Consider the following 11,342-nt stretch of genomic DNA (forward strand, 5'->3'; position numbering starts at 1 on the left):
AAAAAAAAAAAAAAAAAAAAACTCCAGAGCTAGAGCGAGCTGTCCTCCCCCGGGCGCAGCCTCGGTGACTATGGTGCTCCCTAACATCCTGATCACCGGTACACCGGGAGTCGGAAAAACCACACTAGGCAAAGAGCTTGCATCCAGATCAGGACTGAAGTACATTAATGTGGGCGATGTAGCTCGAGAAGTCTGACTGTCGGTGGATATCATGGAGTCTGACAAGATGGCTTCTCCCAAGAACATGCTGAAATATGCACAGATGATGGCACAAATCCTGAAGGGTATGGGGATTACAGAATATGAGCTGAGAGTTATAAATCAGATACTGGAGTCTGCCTTCCAATATGTAGCCACAGTTCTAGATGATGCTAAGATTTACTCAAGCCACGCCAAGAAAGCCACTGTCTATGCAGATGACATGCGACTGGCAATCCAGTGTTGAGCTGATCAGTCTTTTACCTCTCCTCCCCTGAGAGACTTTTTTATTAGATATTTCAAGACAGAGAAACCAAACCCCTTTGCCACTGATCAAGCCATATTCAGGTCCTAGATTGCCACCTGATCGATACTGCTTAACAGCTCCAAACTACAGGCTCAAGTCTCTATAAAAAATACATCTACTTCTGCAGGAAGAATAACAGTTCCACGATTGAGTGTTGGTTCAGTTACAAGCAGACCAAGTACTCCCACACTAGGCACACCAACCCCACAGGCCATGTCTGCTTCAGCCAAAGTAGGGGCTCCAGTGCCCCTCGCTGGGCAGAGGTTTACGGTGCAGATACCTGCCTCCCGGGACCCTGCTGTAAAAACCTCCATTCCTTCAACTTCAGCAGTCCAGAATGTTCTGATAAATCCATCATTAATTGGGTCCAAAAACATTTTTATTACCACTAATATGGTATCATCACAAAATACTGCCAGTGAGTCATCAAATGCATTGAAAAGAAAGTGTGAAGATGATGACAACAATGATGACTATGATAATTTGTAATCTGCCTCAAGGCATGTAGCATGTATACTTGGTCTTGAATCCTTTGTATTGAGATTAAGCATGCTGGATGTTTTAAGTTCTGTTTTAGAAAACATAAATAGTATTTAATGAGTAAATTTAGACACTTCTTTTTCATTGAAATGTTGGGTTTTCTTTAATAGGAAACTAATGGCTTTTCATCAACCTTTATGTGTAAAAAATAAAGTTCTCATTCACCAGTTTGGAAAAAAATTAAATAAATAAATAAATATAAACTCCAAATTTATAGAAAAAGAGATATTCAGAAGGTATAGAATTGGTTCAAAATCATCCTCAGACTAGGATCAGAGGCACCTAAATTATCAGAATACGAAGCAAACAACCCTAAAAAGGCCCAGCCCTCCCCCACCTACCTTGCTCCAGTGAACAGACTGAAATATGTGTGAGTCTTGTCAACTAAACTATTCAGGCCAATCTTTTAGGGCAACATTCAACAAATTTAATCCTTGTGTCACCAGTCTAAGAGCATGGAGACAATAGAGTAGCTTTTCTGAAAAAGTATTGGTAACCCTCTGTTGTATTCATACCGTAACTAAATAGCTGCAACTACATTAGACCAGGGACAAGGGAGGGGTCTGACAGAATAGATGACTCTCCTATTCCACTGAAAGGCCTTGACTCAAGCGAGCAGACCGTGCCTAGATGAAAACAGCTGTTTCAAAGACCACTGAGTCAGAGTAGGTCATATGTGAGGAAACTGCTCACACTGCACAAAACAAAATACTGACTAAACAGAGAAATGCTCCCTTAAAAGTAAGGATCATTAAACTATGAAATGAATTAACAAGGAAAACTCAGATTCTCACTATAAAATAGTTTTATCATTCAGATATGCATCCATTAGAAAATTGCTATTCACTGAGATGTGGGAAAAAATGATTTCACTGTCACCACTGGCTCCATAACTAATCAGTCAGCCAAGCAACCAGTCAGCAATTATTTACGGAGTTACTACTACATACACAACTGTGAACCAGTTATAATAAAAGTAAGATATGGGTCCATCAAGAGGAATATTAATTAAGTGCTTGGAGAAAAAAACATGAGCAGAGAGCAAAAAGTAATACAGGTCTATGAAGAAAATAAATAAGACAAACTTTAACAGGATAAATCTCTCTTCAATTTCCATATATTTTTTAGAATAAGGCTCTAAGAATCAGATCAGAATTTTCAGAAGTCTTTAAATGTACATAGGTAAGTATCTACAGTAATGATAATAACTGCTGAAAAATTACTAACACCACACTAAAGCCCCAAAGAAATCTCAATGATGTTTAGTCTACTTCATTAAAACACATTCACTAATTAATTTAACCGCTACTATGCACAAGCTACTGTGCTGCCATGCTCTTATTCAATGAGCCAAAATGAAACAAAAATACTCACTTCTTATGTAAAGCCCAGTTCTGGAAATAAGCTCTGAAGGAAATTCTTTAAAAAATGAAAAGAATTGGGACTAAAATTAAGGTTGTGATTAAGAATATGGGTATTTAGTTATGAAGTCATCTCTATACTACTATAAAAGCCATCTCTTCCTATCCCTTAGATAAACCACTCTACAACCTAACAAATTTATAGCTAAAAAGAGTAGGGTGATGGCTTACATTAACTTCATAAATTTTTACTGAATTATGATACATGCCCAGTGCCTAAAATGAAAAATTGAGTAAGACACTGCACTGTCTGCTGTTTGTTGTAATTAAAGATATGACCAAGGCCAAGTCTGTAATCTGAAAGAGGTCATGTTACAAAAGAGCGCTCTCTATTTAGAGTGGGGTGGGTGGTGCCTTTAAAAGTAAGGTTCCTTGAAATAGGAACCTGTTTTCCCAATCACTAACTACCTACCCAAGAGGATAGTAAAGCTGGAAAACTTCCATACTTTACTTGTACAAGAACTGAACAGATTATGAATTGGAAATAAGAATTAAATACTCTAAAATTAAAACTCTACATTCACCCAATGTATAATGAGAACATTTTACTTAGAATTTTACATCAAGAAATTGTACTTATACATAATGTATTACATAAAGCAAGATATAACCAGCTAATATTTCACTGAGTTATTACTAAATGTTAAGAGGTTTCCAAGTAAGAAAGTGTTCTTTTAAAAGCATTAGGGACACTGAGCCTAGAAAAGACACATAGGATAGAAAAGACAGATACTGCCTTGAGGCAAAAATGCTAGGAAGTGATAGAACGCCTTCTTTACAGTGTGCAGCTAGGTTATTTCCCATGATAAATTGATAGTCATTCATTAACTTTGAGAGCAATAGACAACTGGCAGGCTATTTCATGCCTCAAAGAATTTATGGCAAAAATGACAGGTGACTTTGAATTCAGCAAATAAAATAGATTCTTGAAAGTTGTTACTTTCATGCATTCTTCTTGTAAATAAACATGGTGGCACATATGGGTATTTGCTCCTGATAAGAATTAAAGGCCATGTTTTTCTATATCAAGGATAAAAAGATTAATATTGGCAGCAACAGTCTGTCATTAAACAACATATATGTGAACCAGCCGTTTAAGGTATATCCTGATATACAATCAGCTCTGGGTTATAAGAGGTAAAAATCCTGCAAAATATCTATTAATACCTAAATTAAAAGCCTGGAGTGGTGGCGCATGCCTGCAATCCCAGTACTCAGGAGGCTAAGACAGCAGGATGGCTGTGAGTTCGAAGCCAGCCTGGACTACATAGTGAGACCCTATTTCAAAAAAAAAGGATGGGCTGGGGATTTAGATCAGTGGCACCATGCCTGCCTAGCAAGGGCAAGGTCCTGAGTTCGATACCCAGTACCAAAAAAACAAGACACAATTAAAAGTTACGAATTATGTTTACAGGCTCTCCTTTGCTGACACCTCTGTTATGTGCCACAATATCGGTGTCCCCTAAGGTTTTTGTCTCTGCTTCAGTGTTCTCATCTGCCTGTCCCCAAACTGATCTACATCTAAGGCTTCAGCTATCACCAGTTACCTAAGCCTGCACCTTCTCCAGGAAAACCTCTTCTGAATCACACTGATTGTCACCCCTGACTGCACTTTAGCTTTACTTCAGTCCTTTTTAAAACCTATCAAGCTGGTTCACTGTCTCAGGTTAATTAGATCAGAATCTGTATGATTAGAACCGAGGCATGGTGGCAATAGTGGCATTTATTTTCCCTAATAGACAGCTAAGGCTGAGACCACTGCTGCCGTAGCTGCATCACCCAAGCCACCTCCTACTCAGTTCCACCTTAACTTTTCACAGGCACTTTGGACTACTCTTCTACATGACATATCCACCAGCGCCAAGCTGTTTCTTCCCCTGTTCTAACTAACCTCAGGAACATGAGGGAGCCCCTTCTCCTAGCTTCCAGCGTTCTATCCATTAAGAGCCTCCATAAAAGCACTTATCACCACTTCTTCTAACTGGGATCTTCCCAGTAAGACTGTTTCTCTGTCGTTTTTACTTGTTTGTTTTAGTATCCAAGCACCCACAAATGGGTGGCACAGAGGGTGAGTGAGAACCAAAAGCCAAAATGACAAACCAAATTTGTATAGTCAGATCTAAAAAAACAATTCCAAGAGTGGAGAACTGGAGCACAGCTAAGAGATGATTAACCAAGTAGACACAGGATCAAAATCATGAAGGAGGACACAGGAGGATGTGGGGGGTATACCCAGGATTTTCTTTTTTTTTTTTTTTTTTTTTTTTTTTTTTTTTGGTACTGGGGATCGAAGTTGGGACTTTGCACTTGTGAGGCAGGTGGTGGCACCACTGAGCTAAATATCTGGTCCAAGGATTTACCTTTATTAACCTCTACCCAGTACACTGAATGTACCAGACTGATTTAAATCTTACCTATGTTGTATAAAACAGTCTGCCTCCAGAAAGCAGATCAAGTAATAATGTCTCACGGCTGCAGCCTCAGATGGAATTGTTAATCATTTCTTGCCTGGACTTTTAAAATAATATCTTAATTCATGTCCAGATTGACTATCTCTGTCACTTCAAGGTAACACCAACTATAATTACCTTTTAAAAGAACAAATCACTTCCCACTACTCCTCCATTAGAAACTCTCACGTAGCTCTTACAGAATGAAATCTAAATTCTCTACCATGACTTCTACAACCTTGTTCAACCTGGCTCTCATCAGTCCCTTAGAGTATTCTCCCATGTATGTAATCAATACCACATTCACATTCAAATGCTCTCCACAACTTATTTCTTATATACAAGCTGTTCCTAGAGGACAAATGCCCAATCTATTGCTCCCCACCATTCAAACATTACAGATCCTGCAAAAATCAGCTCAATGTTAATTCTTCAGGAAGACTATTCCCAACCATAACAGATGGACACTGCCATTCTTTCCAAAAGACTTTTCTGGAGGCCTACTATGTGACAGACACTGGCATAAACATTCCCATAGTGTTTCATTTAAACTTGAATTATGACAGCTATAATGGTGTATTAAAAACATGTAACTTTACTGCCTCTATAATTCTGTGCATTTGCAAAAGATGGGCACTATACATTCTCGTCCAGTGCTTTGTTTTTCTGGCTTGGATTCAAAAGGGGTCTAGGATGCCAAGCCATGCCTAATAAAGACTCCCCTATTAAAATCACTCCCACTATAAATATCCTGGGTCAAATTAATAAGCACTGAGATTAGAAAAAAGACACAAATCTACATGTAGAATACAGATACTGAACCAAAAAAGCAAAGAAAGGTCAAAAGGCAAAGTATTGAGATCTTCATCCTGAATGAGAAAGGTAAAAATAAGAAGCAAACAAGATAAGCAGAAATGAAAATGAAGTGTGGGTACTGTCTACCTAGAATGTACCAATAAATTAAATTAAAAAAAAAGAAAATGAAGTATGGAAAAATGGAGATTTATTGGTGTGAGAAATTAAAAGTGTAAATAAGGATCAAAATGTGCAATTAATAATGTGAAACAAGAAGAAAAGGTTTAAATGGGATTGGGGAAGTGGGAGGGATAGGGAAAAGAAAAGAAGGGAAAAGAAAAACTATGAGAAAAGGAAAAATGGAAACAAAGTCTTTGTAAATAGCGAGGGGTGGAAAGTTTGAAGGGAGGACGGGGGAAAGGGGAAAAAATAAGAACCAAGATACATCATGTAAAGGTACAAATTCCCAATGATGAATGTAACTGTATTGTATACCTAAAATGTACCAATAAACTTAATTAAAAAATGCACAAAGTCCCATGATGAATATAACTGTATTGTATATCTAAAATGTACCAAGAAACATAATGAAAAAAATGCAGATTTAATTTTGAATTAATATCATAAACACAGTTCATCTGTGCAAGTCCTAGTATATTTGCTCCAAAAAGGCCACAATCAGCAAGTGGCAAAGTCATTCCAAATACATTACATTCATCTCTGCAACCATCCAGCAGCCTACACTACTGCCATGAATGTGTGCTGCAAAAGTATGATGAATTAACACTTTTGCAAGCAAGTATTTTCAGACTCAAACCTTTGCTTGATGTGCATTTTTAGGACACAAAAGGTAAAATAAAGCATATTAGAAACACTGGATTTTTTTAAATAAGATTAAGACTACTAACACTTAGCATACAGCAAATACCAAAAATTTTATCCTGCTACATACAAGTCACAGGTACTATTAAAAGCTGGACCTGAAATAGAAAATTAAGAGCCTTGGAAATAAATTATTTGCTGTGTGTACTGGGAGAAGGTCTTTCATCAGGGGGTAATAAAAGTAGCACCCAAGTAGAGATAAACAGACACCTAAAAACTCATTGATATGTTTGGGGCCTTTAAAGTTTCCTAGTCACTAGCATCAGTCATTTCCCAAGTGCAAGATGCTTGCCTATCCTTCAGTTCTGTGGGACACCCAGTTCTTTTAATATACTCTTATTTGCTTAAGATAGTCAACACTGGTTTCTACAATAAACACACACTTTTTTTAAAAAGGGTTGTCAAAGTTATCACACTCAAGAACTTCACTGTCAAAAAAAAATCTATTCTTAAAACTCCTATTTCATTTCTTACTCCTCTTCCCATCTACCAAGTCACTCACTTAACATCTACGAAGATCCACTAAGAGCCAGTGGCACTTGGCAAAAGAAAAATTAATAACTAAAGTTCATTTTCAGATGTTGTTTTTTTGTTTTTCTAACTGTGGGTCTGGATCAATTTGTAAAATCATGCCTGGCAAGCACAAGATCCTAAGTTTGATTTCAATATTGAAAAGACAAACAAACAAACAAGATGGGGCCAGGGATTTTGCTCAGTGGCACCATGCCTGCCTCAACCAGAGCAAGGTCCTGAGTTTAATCCCTGATGCCAGAAAAAAAATCAAGTTAGTGGGTTCCCAAGAAGCATTTTTTTAATATTAGAAAAATAAGAGAATAAAAATGCATCATAAGCAATAAGGTTAAATAATGCTTCGTATAATTTTTTTCAGTTATATGTGTTCTGTATTGGATACTAATATAACATGTATATAATTTTTTTTTAGTGGTACTTAAGATTGAACCTAAAGTCTTCATGCATGCTAGACAGTGTCTGACCACTGAGCTACATCCCTACCCCTTTTTTGAAGCAAGGCCTTACTAAGTTGTCCAAGTTGGGCTCTAATTTCCAATCCTCCTAAGTAGCTGGAATTACAGGTGCATCATTGCACCAGCTAACATGCGTGTATTATCTTGATGTAAATCATGAACCAAGAATTTGAAAAATATCAGTTGGTCCCTATTTTCAAATAACCTCAAAATATGTCAAAGAACAAAGCTTCAAGGAATCTATTCGTGCTTTAATTAATAGAAAAATAATTTTAATTGCCATATCCCTAGTTTCTGTTGATTTTACAAGTACTTGAAAAGCTGTTGGTTTGCCTCCAATAGATAAAACATCTCTTCTTATTTATAGTTTTAATTAGCTAGGCAAATCCTTTTCTGTCTGTCTTAAACAGTACAAAGAAACTTCAAACCAGCATGTCAGAATTATTATAAACTCTTAAGTAGATAAGTACAAATTTAATGTGTCTGCTGTATTTTTAATGAACACTACCCAGGTTAAACCCATCATCATCAGGCTAACTGATGCACTACAAACAATGGCAAGTTAGCCTGGGTGGATGGGACATGAAGGAGAAGCCAACTGCATTCTGTAAGACCCTAAATTGTTTAAGGTCATTTCTGAGAAAAACATAACTTCAAAAGAATGTAAGAATACATCAAACACTGAAAGCTTTGGGTATTTGCTGATATTTCTTAAGATTTTCCAAGTGTCTAGGACCTAAAGTCTATTTCATTTCAAGGGAAATTAATTCAAACATGATTATTCTCTAAGTGAAAAAGCTGTCAATCTTTATCAGGTAGTGGACATCATTATACACTCAATTAGTAAACAAGAAAATTTTCTGATCACCTAGTATGTGCTACTCCACATACTGAGCACAACAAAAGTAGATGGCTGACTAAAGTTACCTTGGGTGCTTCCTCTACAAAAAAAGAAAGGGGATGGGAGAAGGAGGGACAGGGAGTGGTGGGGGGAGGCAAGGCAAGGCAACAGACAGACTGGTGTTCACTGATGTTTGAGGCAGAGTGCCAGAATGCAATGGAGATTGGCTGGTAGCAGAACCATTACATAACACAGATACAAGTACACAGTGACCATAAAAGGAAGAGAACTAAACACACAGCATCTACCATTGCCTCTCTTAAAATCAGCCCTGAACCAAGAGGAAGTTTACTCTACAGAGAAAAGGTAAGCATGAGGACCCAAGTAGTTCCCACTCACACCCCAGGGGCCAGAAGCATTTGCCAGTGGAGAAGCCTACAAGCCTCACAGACCCTGAGACCAGTTTCGGGGCTGCCAAGTTACCACACTACTGCACTGCCCAGGAGAAAGAGCCCCGCCCACACTGTGCCCTCCCCCACGCACACTCCTAAATGCATCCACCCACTCAGCTCTGGAAAGTAGCTAAGCAGACCACCCTGAGCATCATGGCCCACACAGGCCACAAGTACAGTACATGAGTGACTCTACCCATCTTCCCACAACTCTGGGAGGAAGCTAGGATGATTCCTCAGAAATACAAAGGATTCAAAAGAAAAAATGAAAAATGGAAACAAAGTCTTTGTAAATAGGGAAGGGTGGAGGGAGTGAAGGGAAGGCAGGGGAATGGGGAAAAAATAAAAACCAAGATACATCATGTAAAGGTTCAAGATCCGAATGATGAATGTAATTATATTGTTTACCTTAAATGTACCAATAAACTTAATGGAAAAAAAAGAAATACAAAGGATTATTAGAGACTACATGCCAGTAAATTCCAAAATCTAAAAGAAATAGATAAATTTTTAGGCATACATAACTTACCCAATACTGAACCAGGAAAACACAGAAAACCTGAAGAGACCAATAATGATAATAAGATTGAATCAATAGTCTTCCAACAGTGGCAAACCCAGGACTGGATGGCTTCACTGATAAATTTTACCAAACTTGTGAAGAAGTAACACCAATCCTCAAACTATTCCAACTGAAAGGAAGAGAACTCTTCCAAATTCATTATACAGGCCAGAATTACCCTGATTCCAAAACTACACAAGGACAACAACAAAACAAGAAAGCTCTAGACCAAAATCCTTGATGAACACAGACGTAAAATACTAGCAAACTGATGCCAACAAGACATCAAAAAAATTATACATGGTCCACTGGGATTTATCCCAGGGGTGTAAAATAGCTCAAAATAGCAAATCAATAAACATAAAATAACCCCTCCTATTTCCCAGGTGTGGTGGCACATGCCTATAATCCCAGCATTCAGAGGCTGAGGCAGAAGGATGACCATGAGTTTAAGGCCAACAGGAAAACGAGATATTCATATTCAGAAGAATAAAACTAAATCTCTACCTCTCACCATATACACAAATTGACATGGATAAAAAACCTAAGTGTAAGAATTGAAATTATTAAACTACTAGGAGAAAACATTTTAATACATACAGATAGGCAACTTTTGGAATAAGAACCCAAAAGCACAAACAACAAAAGCTAAAATAGACAAATGAGATAATATCAAATTAAGAAGCTTTTACACAGAAAATGAAGCAATCAAAAGAGTAAAAAGACAACATAGATGATGGGATAAAATATAAACTATTGATCTAGCAATGGATTATATGCAGAATACACAAGGAACTCAAAAAACTCATCAGCTAAAAAACAAATCTGATTTTAAAATAGGCACATAATCTAGCCATTTCTGGAAGAAAGATATACAAATGAGCAAGTAAATGGAAAAATGCTCACCATCACTAATCATCAGGAAAACACAAATCAAAACCATAATGAGATACTGTCTCACTCTAGTCAAAATGACTATTATCAAAAGGACAAAAGAAAGGTAAACTATACAGAATAAAATTTGCCATTTTAACTATTTTAGGGTATAATTCAGTGACCTTAAGTAAATGTATGTTGTTGTGAACCACCACCACTGTCCATTAATAGAACTTTTTAATCCTCCCACATTGAAACTCTACCATTAAATAATAACTCTCCCTGTCCTTGTCTCAGTCTTTAGCAACCACTATTCTATTCTCTGTCTCTTTGATTTGATTACTCTAGTGACCTCTTAAAAGTACAACCATATAACATCTCTTTTGGCTAGCTTGTTTCTCTTAACATAAAGTCTTAACACTTTATTCATATTTTAATGCTTTTAAAATAAATTCATTTTAAGATAACAAAAATTACAAGTGCTGATAAAAATGCAGAGAAAGGAATTATCACCATTGGTGAGAATGTAAATTAGTTCAGCCTTATGAAAAACAGTATAGTGGTGGCGAACCTATAGCACATGTGCTTCAGTGGGCCATTTGCATCACTAAGAGGTTCACCATCATTGGTATAGAGGGTCTTCAAAAACTGAAAATAGACCCGGCCGGTGCGTGACCTCCCGGACTGCGCGACAACAGACCCAGCAAGGACTCAAAGGCCCCGTACGGGGTCTCTTCAGATGCCTGCCTGCCTGAGATCACCCGGTGGGTGCGCGACCTCCCGGACTGCGCGACAACAGACCCAGCAAGGACCCAAAGAACCCGGAGGGGGTCTCTTCAGCTGCCTGCCTGCCTGAGATCACACGGCGGGTGCGCGACCTCCAGGACTGCGCGACAACAGACCCAGCAAGGAAGGTAGTAGCGCGGGCAACCTTGAAACACCCCCACGACCACCACCACCCCACCCACCTCCGTTCTCAAACCTCCTGATTGGGCCAGTCCTTAGACCAACTCTGCAGAGGCATAGGTTCTC

The 11,342-nt window shown here is 38.0% G+C and overlaps 1 protein-coding gene and 1 pseudogene across 1 annotated transcript in view; one reads left to right on the top strand and one right to left on the bottom strand.

Moving 5' to 3' along the window:
* The window catches only part of Smyd3 (SET and MYND domain containing 3), a 690,610-nt gene that overhangs the window by 610,907 nt on the left and 68,361 nt on the right, over positions 1 to 11,342 (bottom strand). The window lies entirely within an intron of this gene.
* On the top strand, positions 212 to 994 carry LOC104875188 (annotated as a pseudogene).

The sequence above is a fragment of the Fukomys damarensis genome, unplaced genomic scaffold (genome assembly GCF_012274545.1).
Source record: "Fukomys damarensis isolate Sample0158 unplaced genomic scaffold, DMR_v1.0_HiC HiC_scaffold_11, whole genome shotgun sequence".
NCBI lineage: Eukaryota > Metazoa > Chordata > Mammalia > Rodentia > Bathyergidae > Fukomys > Fukomys damarensis.